Source organism: Echinops telfairi, unplaced genomic scaffold (genome assembly GCF_000313985.2).
Source record: "Echinops telfairi isolate 266 unplaced genomic scaffold, ASM31398v2 ScPeMD7_11;HRSCAF=52, whole genome shotgun sequence".
NCBI classification, from domain to species: domain Eukaryota; kingdom Metazoa; phylum Chordata; class Mammalia; order Afrosoricida; family Tenrecidae; genus Echinops; species Echinops telfairi.
This window is the reverse complement of record NW_022103908.1, coordinates 8,604,993-8,614,090: the sequence shown is the minus strand read 5'-3', so window position 1 is coordinate 8,614,090 and position 9,098 is coordinate 8,604,993.

The following is a 9,098-nucleotide window of genomic DNA, read 5'->3' as shown; positions in this document are numbered from 1 at the left end:
CACACACACACCCTGGCCTAAAATAAAAAGACAAGCAAAGTGGCTTGAGAGCACCTTGGGAGAAATGAAAAATTACCTACAAAGGAGAATCCAAAAGATGCAGTGGGAATCTTGTAGGCAAGAGGCGATGAGCAAGCATAAAACTCTGAGAGAAAAAAAGCCAACCTGGAATCATATCCCAAGTGAACAGGTCCTTTGGCCTGACAGTGTCATTAGGACATGTCCAACGAACCAGTGAAATGCAGTGAGCTGAGATTTAAAAACACGGCAGCGCTCAGAAGTCAACTCACGTAACAAAGCATCCAAAATCAAGCAGACCTATAAGACTGAGATAGCGAACCACAGATATCAATTTATAATGAAGACGATACAAACTTACAAAAAATGGGGATAGTGGAGAACTTCCAAAGGGAGAGGAAACAAAATTGATAAAAGACTGAATCTTGGGAAGAAATGAATGAATGTCAAGGTAACCTCAAGGGAAATGAATGTCTCATGAAAATAAAACAATAGGAAAATAAAAAGATTCAATAAACCATAATGCACCCACAATGAATAAAATGGCAGAAAAACCCACATGCAAAATGAACTAAGCACAGAGAATATTTTGGAACAAGGAATTCAGCAGCATCACAAAAATACACACACAGCAAAATGGCAGCAATAAACTCATCCCTATTGATAATAATGCTGAATATAAATGAATTCACAATTTGAACAATGTAATCAATGTCACTAAATTATACATGTAGAAACTGGAATTGGTATCTTTTTTTTGCTGTGCACATCCTCAATGTCCAAAAAATAAATAACATTTAAAGTAGAAGATCCGAAACAGTCTACTGGTTTAATCCCAAACACAAAGACCAATGGGATTGAATGGAGAACCCCAAAGTAAGCTCATCTATCTATACACAACTGATGTTTAACAACGTGTCTAAGACCATTCAACGGGGAGCAACTAGTCTCTTTAACAAGGAGTGCTGCCAAAATTGAATATCCACTTGCAGAAAATTGAAACGAATCACACCTCAAGCAAAAATGATTTTTAAATGGATCAAAGACCTAAAGGTGAGAGCGAAAATTATTAAGTTCCTAGAAAACAGATAATGAGGGCACCTAATTCTTTGCCTAGTCCATAAAGCACAACTAAAGATGCGTGAACAACAAGATAAATCAGAAAGCTGAGACCTCTTAAAATTTAAGTTCTTATATAATCAAAAGAGGAAAGGAAAACATACTGAAATCTTGGTGAATCTGCACAACCTGATCAAGGTAAACCAAGATAGTAAGAAGTGGATTGCTGCAAATAGAGCTAGGTTAAAAGATCTTTGGCAATGACATAGCTGATATGTGCCTAATCTCTAAAATATATTGGAAACAACAACTCAACTACAACAATACAATTGAATAAAAGAATGGGCAAAGGACCTGAAGAGCTAATCCACTAAAGAGGATATCCAGGTGGTTAACAAGCACGTGAAATGATCCTCACGGTTTTCAGAGAGATGCAATTCAATACTACAAGGAGATACCATCTCATCCCTGCAAAACGGGCACTAATAAAAACAGCAGATTCTGATAGCATTGAGGAGTGATTGAGACTCTTAGACACCAGTGATGGGATTGGAAAATGGAACAACCACTATGCCTAACAGCATGGTGCTTTCTTAGAAAAATTAGATATGGAAATATCTCAGGAGGTTCTAGTCTCACCCCTATGTGTATATTATAGAGATCTGAGGGCATCTCTATATGGGACACAAATAGACACATGGACATGTACATTTATTGCAGTCTTATTCATAACAGCAAAATAATAGAAACAATCTAAGGGCCCAACAGCAGATGAATATATAAATGTATTGTGTTACCTACATATAATAGAATACTAAACAATTATAAAGAAAAATAATAAGTCCGAAAAATCTTACAACATGGAAAAGTCTGGAAGACATTATACTGCATGAAAAATAACTCAATCGGGAAAGGACAAATATTACATAGCTGCCTTTTATAAAAGGAGCCCTGGTGGTGTAGTGATTACATCCTGGGCTGCTAACCACAAGGTTAGCAGTTCGAAACCACCAACTGCTCTACTGAAGAGGGGGCTTTCCACTCCCATAAGGAGTTACGCTCTCAGCAACTCACAGGAGCAGCTCTACCCTGTCCTGGAAGGGCACTAGTAAGGGGCATCAACTCGAGGGCAGTGAGGTTGTCTCTTTTTTTAAAATATACAAAGTAAGAATAGGTGAACATACAGATGTCTATCAGAAATAACCTGCCCCTCAAAAAAACAACCACCCCAAACCCCAAATTTTATTCTAACTCATAGCAACCATATAGGATAGAGTAGAATTGCCCCTGTGGGTTGTAGGGCTGACATCCTTATGGATGTGCTTAGTAATGTAATTTATAATCCACTACACCCCTGGGCTCCTTTGGACACGTGTTACTTTTGCTGCTGAGAAAGGCAATACCTAACATTGGTGACGTCTGCATCAAAGACAGGAAGAAGTGGATTGTTGCAAATAGAATTTGGTTAATATTTTAAAACCTATCATTTGATCTCTCTTGTAATCCATTTACATTTATTCCAGTTTTTAATACTTTCTGCTTTCTTTTTGATTGAGGTATTTAATCTGTTTTACTTTGATATTGTTAGTTTTTTAAAAAAAATGTTTTTCTGTATATGAATTCCAGGATAGGTAAATCTAAGAGCAGAAATCGGATTAGTGGTTCCTTGCGGGTGTGGCAGGGGAGGTTGAGGGGACACGGGGGGAGGGGTGTGTGTGTGGGGGGGAGGGCGAGGGGGGTCAGTAAGGATGAGAACAAGAATTTTTTAAAAAGTTCTAAAACTGTGGGGATGATTGCACCACTCTTCTTGATGTGATTAAACTATTGAATTGCATGAGATATGAATTATATGTCAACCAAACTGTTAAAAATTTAAAAGATATTCAAATAAACAGAAGTAACCCAGAAAAAGGTGCAAATCTGTTCAATGCTGTAATACATACATATTCCTTAAAAGTGCCAGACTTAATGGACTAATAGAGACTAACTGCAGAGTGAAAGAACAATCGAGATGACCCTAAAATACTCTTTGAATTTGGAACTGAGGCCCTCCTGGGGGTTAGCTGCCAGCCACCTATTAGATTGGATTTTTAAATAAGCAATCCCACCTCTGAATAATGTACCACTTTAGAAATCAGCTATATGAGTCCAGATGGATGACATTCACTTCAAAGCACAGGTGAGAAGGCAGAGAGGGGCAAGGGCCCCAGATATGTGGAAACAGAACACAGAGAATGGGACTAATGAGAATGCTGACACCTTGTGAAAACTGTAACACATGCCAGAGTCATCAGTCTGCAAATGTTGCTGAAGTTGTTAAGAGTTGGCTCTGACCCATAGCAACCCCATCTAGATACAACAGAGGGAAACGCTGTGTGGTCCGGCGCCATGCCCATAACTGTTCCTATGGCTGACCCACGGTGTCAGACCCGGAGTCACTGTGTCAATCCATTCCTCTTTTTCGCCTCCCCTCCACTTTACCAAACATGACGTCCTTCTCCTGGGAGTGGTCTCTCCTCAATATACGTCATAAAAATACATGAGGCAAAGTCTTGCCATCCGTCCCTCTAAGGCAGTGGTTCTCAACCTTCCTAATGCCGCGACCCTTTGATACAGATCATCATGTTGTGGTGACCCCAACCATAAAATTATTTTCGTTGTTACTACATCACTGTCATTTTGCTACTGTGATGAAAGGGGTCCTGACCCACAGGTTGAGAACTGCTGCTCTAAGGGGCACTCTGGCCTTACTTCTTCCAAAACAGATCCGTTTGTCCCTTCAGTAATCCATGGTGCTTTCCGAATCCTTCTCCAGCTCCACAATTCAATATATCGATTCTTCTCTGGTCTTCCTTATTCAACGTTCAACTTTCCCATGCTTATGATGCAATGGGGAATCCCATGGCTTGGGGCAGGCACACCTTAGTTCTCAAAGTAACATCCTTACTCTTCAATACTCTAAAGACACAGCAGGTTCACTTAATGCAGCCTCGACTGCGGCTTCAGTGAGCACGGGTTGTGGATCCATGTAAGACAAAATTCTTGACAACTGCAACAGTTTCTTCATCTATGAGTCCAGTTGTGAGGATTTTGGCCGTCCCTACATTGAGTTGTAATTCATACCGAAGACTACCATCCTTGATCTTCATTAGCAAGTGTGTCAAGTCCTCCTCGCGTTCAGCAAGCAAGGTTACGTCATCGCATACCGCAGGTTGTTAATAAATCTCTCTTCAATCCTGATGCAGTACTCTCCTTCCTATAATCCAGCGTCTCTGAGGATTTGCTCAGCATACAGACTGAAGAAATATGGTGAGAGGATACAACCTGACACACACCTTTTCTGATTTTAAACCATGCAGTGTTCCCTTGTTTTGTTCAGAAAACAGCCTTTTGATCCATAGACAAGTTCTGAATGAGTACAATGAAGTGTTTTGGAATTCTCATCCTTTTCAAGGTAATTTACAGCTGATTATGGTCCACACAGCCAAATGCCTTTGCATAGTCAGTGAAACACAAGTCAACATCTTCCTAGTATTCTCTATTTTGAGCCAAAATACATCTGACATCGGCCATGATATTCCTTGTTCCATGTCCTCTTCTGAATCTGGATTGGACTATTAGAAATTCTCTTTCAAGGCACTGCTGCAACTGTTGTTGGATGATCTTAAGCAAAATTTTACTTGTGTGTGACATCATGATGTTGTTCTATAGTTTGAGCAATCTGTTGGGTCACCTTTCTTTGGAATGGATACAAATATGGATCTCTTCCAGTTCCTTGGTCAGGTAACCGTCTTCCAAATTTCCTGGCATAAATGAGGGGGTGCTTTTTCAACTTTTTGAAACATTTTAACTGGTGTTCCATTGCTTCCTGGAGCCTTGTTTTGTCTAATGCATTCAGTGCAATTTAAATTCCTCCTTCAGCACCATTGGTATTTGTGCATTTGCTACCTCCTGAAATGGTGGACGGTCAAGTATTATGAAAATAGTTCAATGGAACCCTAATTTGCTGTGTATCTTTCACCTAAAACACAGCAAAATATTTTTAAAAAATTTAACGAACATGGTAGTTAAATAAAGAGAGAGAGCATCTTAGGGTGATAGTTTCTGGGATTCCCTCAGTGTCTAGTTAGTCTAGCCTTTAAAGAAATTATTAATTTGCTCTATATTTTCTCTTCTACTCTATTATTATTGTGTTCTTGAGAGCACATGGTAGTGGAATCTGGTAGTGGAAGCTGGCATCATCTAGTTCTGGTCTTGGGGTAGAGGAGGCTGTTAGTTGTTAGTTTTGTACACTAGTTCCTTGTTAGAATTCTTGGTTTCCTTCTTTCTTTTGCTCTTGATAAGTACAAATAGATGTAGCTTAGATGGCATCTTGCAAGGTTTTGGTTTTTTTTTTCCTTATTTAAAAAATCATTTTAATGGGGGCTCATACAACTCTTATCACAATCCATACATCCATCCATTGTGTCAAGCACATCTGTACATTTGTTGCCATCATCATTCTCAAAACATTTGATTTCTACTTGAGCCCTTGATATCAGCTCCTCATTTTTCCACCTCCCTCCCCACACTCCCCTCCATCATGAACTCTTGATAATTCATAAATTATTATTGTTTTGTCCTATCTTACACTGTCTGATATCTCCCTTCACCAATTTTTCTGTTGTCCATCCCTCAGGGATGAGGTTCTATGAGGATACTTGCAATTGGTTCACACTTTCTAGCCCACTTTCCCTCCACCCGCCCAGTATCGCCACTCTCACCACTGGTTCTGAAGGGATCATCTGTCCTGGATTCCCTGTGTTTCCAGTTCCTATCTGTACCAGTGTAAATCCTCTGGTCTAGCCAGATTTGTAAGGTAGAATTGGGATCATGATAGTGGGGGTGGGGGGTGAGGAAGCATTTAGGAACTAGAGGAAAGTTGTATGTTTCATCGTTGCTACCCTGCACCCTGACTGGCTCATCTCCTGCCTGCTACCCTTCTGTAAGGGGATGTCCAGTTGCCTACAGATGGGCTTTGGGTCTCTACTCTGCACTCCCCCTCATTTGCAATGATATGATTTTTGTTCTTTGATGCCTAATACCTGATCCCTTTGAGGCTGGTGTGCTTCGTCCATGTGGGCTTTGTTACTTCTAAGCTAGATGGCCACTTGTTTATCTTCAAACTTTTAAGACCCCAGACACTATATCTTTTGATAGCTGGGCACCATCAGCTTTCTTCACCACATGTGCTTATGCACACATTTGTCTTCAGCGATCATATTGGGAAGGTGGGCACCCACTGATAAGAATTTTTGTTCTTTGATGCCTGATACCTGGTCCTTTCTACACCTCGTGGTCACACAGGCTGGTGTGCTTCTTCCATGTGGGCTTTGTTGCTTCTGAGCTAGATGGCTGCTTGTTTACCTGCAAGTTTTTAAGACACCGGATGCTACTCACCAAAAGAGGAAGTAGAATATGACCTTTATGTATTATGCTGTTTCACTTGACTCATTTGTCTCATGAGACTATAGTTTTGAGCCTTCATGTTCAATAACCCAATCCTTCAACGTGTTTGGTTATGCCAATGATATTTCTGTAACTGTGCATGCTTTATTATTATATATGGTTACATATGCAGCACAAACACGTGTGAACATACATATATCTATACATGCACACCTATACACTGAAACCTCTTTTTCTATACACATCTACTCCTGTAACTACACATATATTTTGGGTCATTCTTATTCTTGTTGAAAACTTTGTATATGCTAGAGAGAGCATTTACCACAACCAGTTACTCTTGTGTACGTCTTATGTGTGTCTTTCATGTCCTGAGCTTCTTTCTCTCATCTGCTTTTCAAATCTACAGTTGGATTTCAGCTCCCTCAGCTATTATCTCAACCCAAATAATAGGTTCATACAACAAAATAAGTAAATTTAACAATTTATATAATCAAACATTTAGAGGTAAATATCTGAGGATAAATTCTGAATATACACCACCAAAGGGTGAGAAATATAGTCTTAGGTTAGTCTGATTTTCTTTTTTTAATTACATATGTGCAATTATTTAGATTTAATTTTGTGTTGGTGAAGGCAAATTGTTCTATTATTAACTAGGTTGACTGGAAAGCAGCTGAATGGAGTAATTGTAAAAGAAGTTAAGATTAAATAAATACTTTACTGTATCATTTAGAATAGGTTTAGTATTTAGGAAACAGATGGACAGTGGGCCAGTACTCAAGTACTCCCTCAACACAAGAACACTTTGTTCTAACAATTCGGCAGTCTGAGATGCTCACCTTCCTGGCACTATCACTGAAGACAATAGGTGTGCAAGCAAATGTGGTGAAGAAAGCTGATGGTGCCTGGTGATCAAAAGATATAGTGTCTGGGGTCCTATAGGCTTGGAGATAAACAAGTGGCCATCTAACTGAGAAACAGCAAAGCCCACATGGAAGAAGCAAACCAGCCTGTGAGATCATGAGGCATTGAAGGGATCAGGTGTCAGGCATCAAAGACCAAAGGGGGGGAAAATCATAGCATTGTGAATGAGAGGGAGTGCAGAGTGGGGACCCAGGACTCATCTGTGGGCAATTGGACATCCCCTTGTATAAGGGTCGTGGGGAGGAGACGAACGAGTTAGGGTGCAGTGTAGCAATGAAGAAACATACAATTTTTCTCTAGTTCTTGAATGCTTCCTCACCCCCCACCCCCACTATCATGATCCCAATTCTACCTTACAAATCTGGCTGGACCAGAGTATATATGCTGATACAGATAGGAAATTGAAACACAGGGAATCCTGGACAGATGGACCCCTCAGGACCAGTGGTGAGAGTGGCACTACTGCGAGGGTGAAGGGAAGGTGAGGGAGAAAGGGAGAACAGTTGACAAGAATCTACATATAGCCTCTTCCCTGCGGGATGTTGGATGGTGTAAGATATGACAAAATAATAATAATTGATAAATTCTCAAGGGTTCATGGGGAAGGGGGAGAGCAGGAGGGAGGGGAACAATGAGGAGCTTATACCAAGGGCTCAAGTAGAAAGCAAATGTTTTGAGAATGATGAGGGAAACAAATGTACAAAAGTGCTTGACACAATGGATGCATGTGTGGATTGTGATAAGAGTTGTACAAGCCCCCAATAAAATGATTTAATTATTTAAAAAAAGAAATGAATCAAAACATAGTTTCACCATTAGATTCGGTCCTTCCACTTAGTACGGTTTTGAGAAATACATCAGTGAGGGAACCACTAGGATCTTTAAAGAGCTACTGTTGTATCATATGGATTGGTGATGTTGTCAAAAGACACTAATGTCCAAAGGATTTGCCTGGTTCTAATGGAGATAGGAAGATTCTATTGAGGAGAATGGAGGATGCAGAATCTGTTTCAAGCACATAACCTCCAGAGATGATGGCACATGGGTCTTTTACTTTGGTTTAATTATCATGGCAGCTATAAATCAGAAATTCATCTATAGGTGGCACATAAAGTTCCTAATACATTTGCATGAAATGGTCCCCATTTGAGGATAGAGTTCACACAGGGACACACAGTCATTGTTACCTTTAGGTTTAATATCACCTTGGCTGGGCTAGGATACTCCCATGATATGATCTAACATAATGTGGTCAACTCCACGATGGAATCTTCTGAGAATTAGCCAAGTCGTTGTGGGAAGGATAGGGGAGAGTACCACGGTCTTGATAAAACTGGGGAGGTTTCATTCAGGGGGTGGCCTGCTCATTGTAGACTGACAGTGTGCGAAAGCTAACTCATTTCTACCGCTGGATTTGCATCCTGCATCTGGTTGGTTGACCTAGTATACTAGCTGCCACTCCCAAGAGCCGTCAGTAGACTGTTGACGTTGGATCCATTCAGCTCTGCATCCATCAGCCTGTGGTCAGTCTGCTTCATTTTTCTGCTTTCTTTTAGTCAGCCTCGGCAGCTCCATCTTATCCACAGACATGAGCTGGACTGGATTTACCCACTTCTACAATTGTGTGAGCCATTTTTGATACAATT